This window comes from Myxine glutinosa, unplaced genomic scaffold (genome assembly GCF_964187855.1).
Source record: "Myxine glutinosa unplaced genomic scaffold, kmMyxGlut1.1 SCAFFOLD_1330, whole genome shotgun sequence".
Classification (NCBI taxonomy): Eukaryota; Metazoa; Chordata; class Myxini; order Myxiniformes; family Myxinidae; genus Myxine; species Myxine glutinosa.
Genome location: NW_027617425.1, coordinates 21,080 through 30,465, shown reverse-complemented (window position 1 = coordinate 30,465; position 9,386 = coordinate 21,080). Strand labels below are relative to the sequence as shown.

Genomic DNA, 9,386 nt, shown 5'->3' with positions numbered 1-9,386 from the left:
ATTTTTCAATAAATAAATACAGAAAATGAATACTGAAGAAAGAGAAAGAAAGTTTAAGGAACATCAACAATTAGTTTCAAAAGTTGTTAAACAACAGGAAGAGATAAAGAAGAAACGGAGACAGAAACTAACTGGTGAAGAAGCCTTTGAAAGAAAACAAGAGAAATTCTTTAAACCACTTTTGAAAACTCAACACTCACCTACAGTACCCACGGTAGAATTTACTCCGAAAAAACTTCAAATGCTCAAAGATTTTAGTCAGATAACAAAACAAGAACTTGGTGAATTAGAATATGATGACGAGGGATTATTTCGGAAACTTGAGGAGGTAAATCAACCCCCTAATTATGTTGTGGAAGCTCTTCAAAACAATGAATATTCGGCGGGTTCAAAAACCAGAGCAGGTCTCATTCCAACAGAAGAACCAGCAGTGTTTCATCTTGTGGAAGAAAAGGTATTGATATTTAATGATGAATTGATGTTCTTGAGTTCTACTCAACCAAATGTTAAATTAACTCCAAGATTAATGTTTCTTCTAACAAACCCCGGATTCAGCGGTTCAAAATATTTTGAGGAACCACTTGATATGGAAAGAGAGGAAGATAGGGTATATATTGAGTTGCTAAATGCACTTGATTATGGAGTTTCTGTTGCTGGTAAAAGTAAGAAGAATGAGAAGGAGAAACATATTATTGATGCTTTAAGTAAGCTTGGTTCGGGTGTTAGTTTTCTTCCAAATGACCCATCACAATTAGTTAATAGGCTATTATTGTTGTTAGGTAGTAAGAAGGCTGGAAACAACAATTGTTTTAATGAATCCTCAGCCATTTTAGATCAGTTGATGAACATGAAAATAATTAATAAATGTCAATACAAAGATATTTTATTAGATATTAAATAAGATGAGAAGCACAATTCTTAGTTTTAATTTCACAACGAGCGATTACACAGCTTCATTCCCTTACCCACTACAACTTGACCCCCTTACCTCATATGAGGCATCTTTGTTGTCAATGGAAACTTACAATACCCTTTTTAATATCACAGAGAAAAACAACAAGTTTAGTTATAATCCAGGAAGTGGATATAAAACTATAACCGTTTCACCTGGAGCTTACGAGATTTCTCAAATATCTTCAGAAGTCTCTCGCCTTATGAAAGAAAAAGGTGATGAACCAAAAAATATTGTAATAGATATTCAAAAACACACTTCAAAATCAACTATTAAACTTAAAAATAATTATAAAGTTGATTTCACGATTGAAAATTCGTTTAGAGAGCTATTGGGTTTCTCTTCAAAAAAGATTGAAAATAACGGGACGTTTTACAGTGATAATGTTATCCAAATATCCTCCGGTATAAATTCAGTATTAATTCATTGTGATTTGATTGATGGTGCTTATAACGATGGAATAAGAACAAATACAATATTTTCATTCAGTGCATACTCAACCCCGATTGGTTATAAATTTAATATGGAACCAAAAAATCTTGTCTATTTACCTGTGTCAGGAAAAACCATATACAGAGTAAATTTTAGGATAACCGACCAAGATAATCGTATGATATCCTTTAATGATGAAATTATATCCATCAGAATTCACCTACGTGAAGTTTTTCAATAAATAAATAATGGTTATTGTGAGAAAACACGAGTTGGGAAAATATAAAATAATTACAGGGGAGGGCATGTTCCTTTCACCAGACTATACAAGGTATGTGGGTAGAGGATACTATAAACCTAAGAGACAACGAGGTGTAGGTCATCAATTTCGAAATAAAGGAGATGGGATAATTGATACTCTAATGGGTATTGGTTCAACCATCCTTAAACATAAAGACCTAATTGGTTCAACTGCTTCTGCCGTGGGCTCCGTTGCGGGTGCTATAAAGAGTATAAAAGATGCTCAAAAGGAGTCTCATAAATTACAAGCAATCAAAGAAATAAAAAAAGGTAAAACTCAACTATCTTCACAAGAACGACAAAAAATCATTAAAATACTTGGGTCAGGGTTTCAACAATTTTAATGCTATATAAATACAAGTATGGAAGCGATTGATAGTATCTATGATTTGGATGATACGATTATCATTTCAAACTCCACTAAAAAGGAAGACTATTTTAAGGTAAATGCTATAACAGGAACAGACTGGAATTCAAACGGAACAAAAAGTTTTGAAATAAATAATCAACAAACTTACTTGAATATAGCTGATAGTTTCTTGCTGTGTAAATTTAAATTCACTAAGGCTGCGAATAATACTAATGCTACACTCGTAAATGATTTCTTCTGGAAAATGTTTGACAGTGTCCGCCTGTATATTGGAACACAAGAGGTTGAAGCGGTTGATTATGTCTCTGCTACATCTGAAATGATGAAATTTACACTATATTCGTTTAGTGATAGAATGGGTAAGGGAGCTGTTGAGGGTTTTATTCCTGATATGTCAACGGGTACAAACGCAGACCCTGGTTATAGTCAAAGGAAGTCAATGTATAATGATGACGCAAAAGCTGAGAATAGTTTTACCGTAGCAGTACCTCTGAAAGGTATATTTGGATTTTGTGATTATGATAAAGTTTTGTATGGGCTTAAAATTAGATTTCAACTACAAAGGAATGATAATGTAAATAGATTGCTTTTTGGGGATGAAAATGCTTTTGGAGAAAATAATAAATTTGTTATTAATGATTTGTGTTGGTATATCAGTGAATATACTCCTAATCTTAAAACGGAAGAGATGTTAAATAGAAGACTTAACTCAAAGAAACCGCTAAATGTATCATACCTTAAAAGAAGATGTCAACACGTTAAACTGGAACACACTACCTACACTTGGAATTTAGGTGTTCTTCAAGGAAAGCCACGATACCTCTGGCTCATTTTTAAAAAACCAGATGGAGAGGACGGTACTAATAAGAATAATGCCCTGAGTGATAATGCAAAGGTGAAACAACTTCGGGTTTCTCTTGATGGCACATTTTATCCGCGAGATAGATTGGAAATTGATTGGGAAAAAAATGATTATGCGGAAGCCTACAAGTCCTACCAAAAGGTGTGTGAAAGTAATGGTAATAATGATCCTATTTTGGATATGGTTGCGTTTCAAAAACTTTATACAATCTACGCAATTGACCTGAGTTCTCAAAAGGAAACTATAAAGTCTAATCGAGTGGATACTTCTCTATACATTGAAAGAGGGGAGAGTGAAGAGGTTAATGCATATTGTTTGCTTTTGGAGGAAACAGAATTACAGATTAATACAGATAATGGTGTTATGATTAATATCACATAGGTTTTTTCTCATAAATAAATGGTTGGGGTATATGTTAATCAAATCAATCTTAATAAATTAACATCTTGTATTCAAAATCAAAAGCCTTGTATTATTAATGTTAATACAATTCAAAGAAAAGGAGCTGTAAGAATTGATGTTTTACTCACACACACACAAGTAAAAACACTAAATGATGTTGGATCACTTAAAATTAAAATGACGAAACCTATGTTAAAGAAATATTCAATAGACGAGTCAAGAGGAGGATTTCTCCCGTTTCTAATTCCTTTATTTGCTGGTTTAAGTGCGGCGGGAGCATTGACTGGTGGTATTTCAGCAGCGGTAAAAACTGCTAACGAAAGGAAGGCACAACTAAAAGCTCAAAAAGAATTGGAAAGACATAACAAGGAGTTGGAGAAACAAATTAGTGGAAGTGGTGTAATTGTAGATTTTGCTCAAAAACTTGAAAGTCTACCTGATAAAGCTAGATTGTTGGTTGGAGATATGCTTTCCTCTATCGCTCAAGCGGGTGTTAAACTAACTAAACGGGGTAATGGATTGTATCTTTCTCATAAATAAATGGATAAATGGTTTAAACAATTTGGAAAGAATACAACGTCAAATATAGAACTAGCTAAGTATTGTAAAACACTAAAAATTGATAATGTGGTTATTTGTATGAGAGATGAATTAACACATATAAATAAGAATACAAAGAATATTATTATGAATTTAGACACACAGAATGGTTCTCATTGGGTTTGTATTCATAATAGTCAGGATAAATATTATTTTGATAGTTATGGTATGCCACCACCTGTTGAAGTAATACAATTCTTACAGAATGGTGTTTATCAAACATTCCAAATTCAAGAAATTAATTCTAAATGTTGTGGCCAATTATGTTTATATGTATTATTTCAACTCAACAATAATGAAAATTTTTATGATATCATTTTTTATCTAATATAAATGACCTATGTTGGAAAAGATGGTTCTATCTTTGGAAAATCCTCTCAGGATATTGATTTATCAAATTATTATACAAAGGCACAGGCTGAACGACAAAAATATAGTGTAAGTAAAAATATTAATATGAAGAATACTTATAAATTAATCAATTATCCAAACCCTACAGATGCGAATGACTTGATTAGATTCAGTGATTTATCACAATATATATCTTTAAAGAAAACAGCACGTTTTGTGAAACAAGTAAAATTTACAACCACAACACCTGGTTATACTGACCATACACCTTTCCTCATTGAATTTAACTACCTGCTTACAATTAAATTTTATAAAGAAGGACATTTAGTTAATATGCGAATTAATAAATGGGGGTATGATATGCCTGATTTAGGGTATAATTGGTCTTTTTCAATAAACATAGAAGACCTACATGATTTAAATCAGTCTCGTAAAGAAGAATATTATCCACTTGGTGAAGATAAGGATTTATGTGGAAGTACAATTAGTAAACAACAAATACGTGATTTTAAGAAAATAAAAATATATGATAGTATAGCGATGGTTCGCATGACAAAGAAGGAAGGTAATGAGATAAGGATAGAAAGCCGAGGAATACAAACCGATTTGGTAGTGGGAAGATGGGGTGGTATTACCTGTCATAATATTAATCTCACATATATTTCTGATACATAAATGGCAGGAAGAAGACTACAAGAGAATTATAATTTTTGTATTCAAGGATACCTACAAGAAAAGGGTGCTCGGTATTACATACCTTATGATTTGGAGCATATACATGGGAATTTTGTCATAAAAAACTGGCCTTATACTGATATTGTTAAACCCACAAATAGAGACTTGTTTAAAATATTAAATAAAAATGAACTTCTCAAAGTTATGAAATATAAAACTCTTTTAGAAATCGTCAACAAATCTTATTGGTATCCTATTATGAGAAAAATAATTATAGATACAAGAATATCTCAAAATCCAGATGAGTATATGTATAATATTCTTTGGGGTTCAAACTCAAGGGTAGCAAGGGATGAGGAAGGAGTTGAAGAAGAGAAGGAGGAAAGAGAGAAAAAGGAGAAGGAGGAAAGGGAGAGGGAGGAGAAGGAGGAGAGGGAGAAAAAGGAGGAGAAGGAGGAGAGGGAGAAAAAGGAGAAGGAGGAAAGGGAGAAAAGGGAGAAGGAGGAAAGGGAGAAAAGGGAGAAAAAGGAGAAGGAGGAGAGGGAGAAAATGGAGGGGGAGGAGAGGGAGCAAAGAGAGAGGGAGGAAAAATATAAAAAGATGGAAATCACTGAGATTCATAAAAGATTGAGTGTATTAAAGCAAATAAATCAATCTCAACGCACCGAAGAGGAAATTAAAGAATTAACAACTCTTATGAAGATAATGGTTTCAAAAATAAGAACGTCAATGTCTTCAATTTCAGGGAGGAGATTTAAACGAGAAAGTGGTGAAGAAGAAGAAGAAGAAGAAGGAAAAGATTATGTGATTGATGATGTTGGTGTCATTGACTTTAGTTAGTTTTTATTTGTAAATAAATGGAGGAGAGAGTGAAGGCATTCCTTAGGATTCTTTATGTTTTAAAAATAAAGATTGAAATGTATATGTTGAAAACCAAAAAGGTTTTGATACTCTGTCGGAATTTTTCTGATAAATAAATATGAGTTATTGTCTCAAATGTAAAAAGAAAACTAAATCTAAAAATATCTCTTATGTTAAAGCTAAAAATAATAGAGTTTATCAAAAAGGAATATGTCAAGTATGTGGCTCTAAAAAGTGCCAATTCATCTCTCCTAAAAGAGGAGGAGACATACAAAAGTTTCTGTCAGGAAGTAAATTTACAACAACTGGAATTCCAGGGGAATTACACCTTCCAGGGTATTCTTTCTGTGGTCCAGGAACAAACATGGATAAAAGATTAGATGAGGCTGACAATCCTAAACCTTGGTCTAAACCTACAAATAGGGTTGACGAAGTGTGTATGAAGCATGATATTGCTTATGGGAAAACCACTACGTTGACTGAAAAACATAAAGCCGACAGCGAAATGTTGTATAATTTGTCTTTGATACAAAATCCAACGTTGAGAGAGAAAGTTGATAGGTTTATTGTGAGAAATTTGATAAATGCTAAATTGAAACTTGGTCTTGGTTATTCCTCAAAAAACTATTAGGCTCTAATGATGTCATCAAGACTGAGGAGCTTTTGGCTGAAGAATTACACAAACCTATAATCACAAAGTTTAAAAGAAGGAAGGTTTATTCTAAATACACCGACCACATATGGTCCGCTGATTTAATTGAATTGAATAATGACAGGGGATACAGGTATGCTTTAACCGTTATTGATTTGAGGAGTAGATTTGCCTGGGTTGTCCCTTTAAAAAAAAAAAGGGGTGATACTTTAATGTTAGCCTTTAAGCTAATATTTGATCGGGATAAAAGGAAACCAAAGAAGTTATGGACTGATGAGGGAACAGAGTTCTATAACAAAATATTCATGAAATTTCTTAAGGGGAAGGGTATTAAATTATACAGCACCTTTAATGAAGGAAAGGCAGTTGTTATTGAGCGTTTTAATCGTACTTTGAAAGAGAAATTATTTAAAAAATTCACACAACTCGGTTCTCAAAAATGGGTGTATTTAATTCAGGATATTGTAGATAATTACAATAATACAGTTCATTCATCAACAAAATCAAAACCATCAGAAACATTTACAAAATTAGAATATGAAAAGGAGATTAATTTGAGAAAGCCCAAGTTCAAAGTTGGTGATATGGTAAGGATATACAAATGGAAAAGCCATTTTGAGAAAGGTTATACACAAAAATGGACTCGTGAATTATTTAAAATCATTGATGTAATGGATACAGTCCCTTGGACTTACAAATTAAATGATTTAAATGGAGAAGAAATCTTGGGTTCATTTTACTCGCAAGAATTACAAAAAACAAAGCTAATAATTCATTAAACAACATTTCTATTCACCCCACCCAGATTAGCTAATTTAATTAGTGGTAATAAAAAAAATATTAAATAAACAAAAATCATAAGCCACACCCACACAGACCACGCCCACACAGACCCCACCCACACAGACCCCGCCCACACAGACCCCGCCCACACAGACCACACCCATCATCCCCCACCCCCAGTGCGTCCCCCACCCTTGATCCCCCCTCATCCCACCCCCACCTTCCCCACACACACAAGGGGAGGGGAGGGGTGGGATGAGGGGGGGCCAAGGGAGGGGGACGCACCTTCCTGTCCCTTTTCCTTTATTCTCTTTTTGTAATTAAGAATTAAATAATTGTAAACAAAACAAATATATATAAATATTGAAAACATTAAAATCTTTATATTATTAAAACATTTTTCTTGAGGTATACATTCAACTTCTCCCCAGCATAAGTCATCAATTTCTTCCCAGCACAAGTCAAAGGTTGGTTCAGCAGATGTCTTCAGGTTTTGAATCTCTTTCTATTAAAGACAAGAGGGGAGAGATATTTATTTCATATTTATGTTCCATGTCAAAGCGTCTTGAAAAGCGCTATACAAAATAAATGTATTATTATTATTATTATTAATATAGGGTCGGATGCCCTTCCTGACACCAACCCTGAATCACCTCTTACGATGCGCAGGGATATGGTGTACCTATTATAAACGGTGAACCACACACACGTACACACATGCTTACCTCGAAAAAATCCAGCTTAGCGTCAAGATCGTTGAGTTGAAAATGTAGAGGTTCACAGGTTGGTAGGAAATAACCACTCCTTGGGGGATCAAAATCATCCCACTCAAAATTTTGGTCTTCGAGGTTAATACTGCAAACAAAATAAGGAGAAATTACTATTATATGCTGAAGTAAGCCTGACAAAACATCACACACACGCACACACACACACACACACACACACATTCACAGATACATACACACACACACACACACACATACACACACACATACACACACACACACATACACACACACACACACACACACACAATCTCATTTTTTCATTTCTGTTCCTCACAATTCGATCTCTCTATTTTAATCACAGACACACATGCACACACATACACATACACACACACACATGCACACACACATGCACACACCTCTCGTTTTTTATTTTCTATCATACCTTTCACGTGAATTTTCTAAGAACGGTGAAACATTGAATTCATTCTGAGCCCACCATCTCGGAGGTAGGTTATTCAAACCCGTATTCAGTTCGTTGTGGAACTCTTGAGAAACAACTTGAAATTCTGCCAGGATATTTACAATATTTGAATTGCTGCAATGAATAGGAAAAATAAATTATTAGTTGTATAATTAATCACATACAAAGCTCTCATTAACAGTGTTTAATACCAAATGAACTTACCTGAACTTACCAATATCCTGGCGAGTATTCTTCATCAGAGGAAAGACTGGAATAAGACAAGCTCATCTTCGTTCACAATGTTTAAATGTCCCATTCGGAGACCTCTCTTTTTATAATGAACAAAATGTATTTCGGGGAACTGAAGTGCTTGTCAGCTTTTGGAAACTGAGGGCGTGTGTTTGTGAAAAACAGGAAACAAGACAAAGAGAATTCCTTGGAAGTTATCCAAGTGAAACAACGTCATTTCTCAAGGTATGTGGTTCGAGTGAGCATGAGCCTAACAGTGAGCTATTAATTAGAAAAGGTTCGAGTGGTATATAAATGGAAAACAAAATGAATGTAAAAAATATCAAATAAGTATAATTGAAAAGGCAACTGGTAAAAAAGTTCACAAAACAAATAAGAGAATTAATTTAAATACCGGTGAGTTGGATGAGACGGTGAGGAGAGTTGTAGGAGAATTAAATTATTTCCCACGCATAAACAAATATTTGTAGGGTCGTTGTTTGAGTGGGTTATATTCACCAGATGATATTAAGAGTAAAAGGTTAAAAGGTCCATAAGGTCAGAAGGATCACAGGTGTTTAAGTGGTCTAATGAATAAGGATAGCATGTCAAAAGGTTAGAAGGTTCGTAAAGAACAGGGTGAGAGAAATAGAGGTCTTTAGGGGCAATATGGAAGTGAATGGGTCAAAGATTAATCTGCCAGATGATATGTAGAAGAAGG

The 9,386-nt window shown here is 34.0% G+C and overlaps 1 long non-coding RNA gene across 1 annotated transcript; it reads right to left on the bottom strand.

Annotated features, from left to right (window-relative positions):
* Nucleotides 1-7,513: 7,513 nt before the first annotated feature.
* Nucleotides 7,514-8,651, bottom strand: LOC144889166 (uncharacterized). Its single transcript, XR_013621628.1, has 3 exons — nucleotides 8,417-8,651; nucleotides 7,966-8,095; nucleotides 7,514-7,745 (listed from the first exon to the last, which is right to left on the bottom strand). It is a non-coding gene; the product is annotated as an uncharacterized LOC144889166 (long non-coding RNA).
* Between the last annotated feature and the right edge of the window lie 735 nt (nucleotides 8,652-9,386).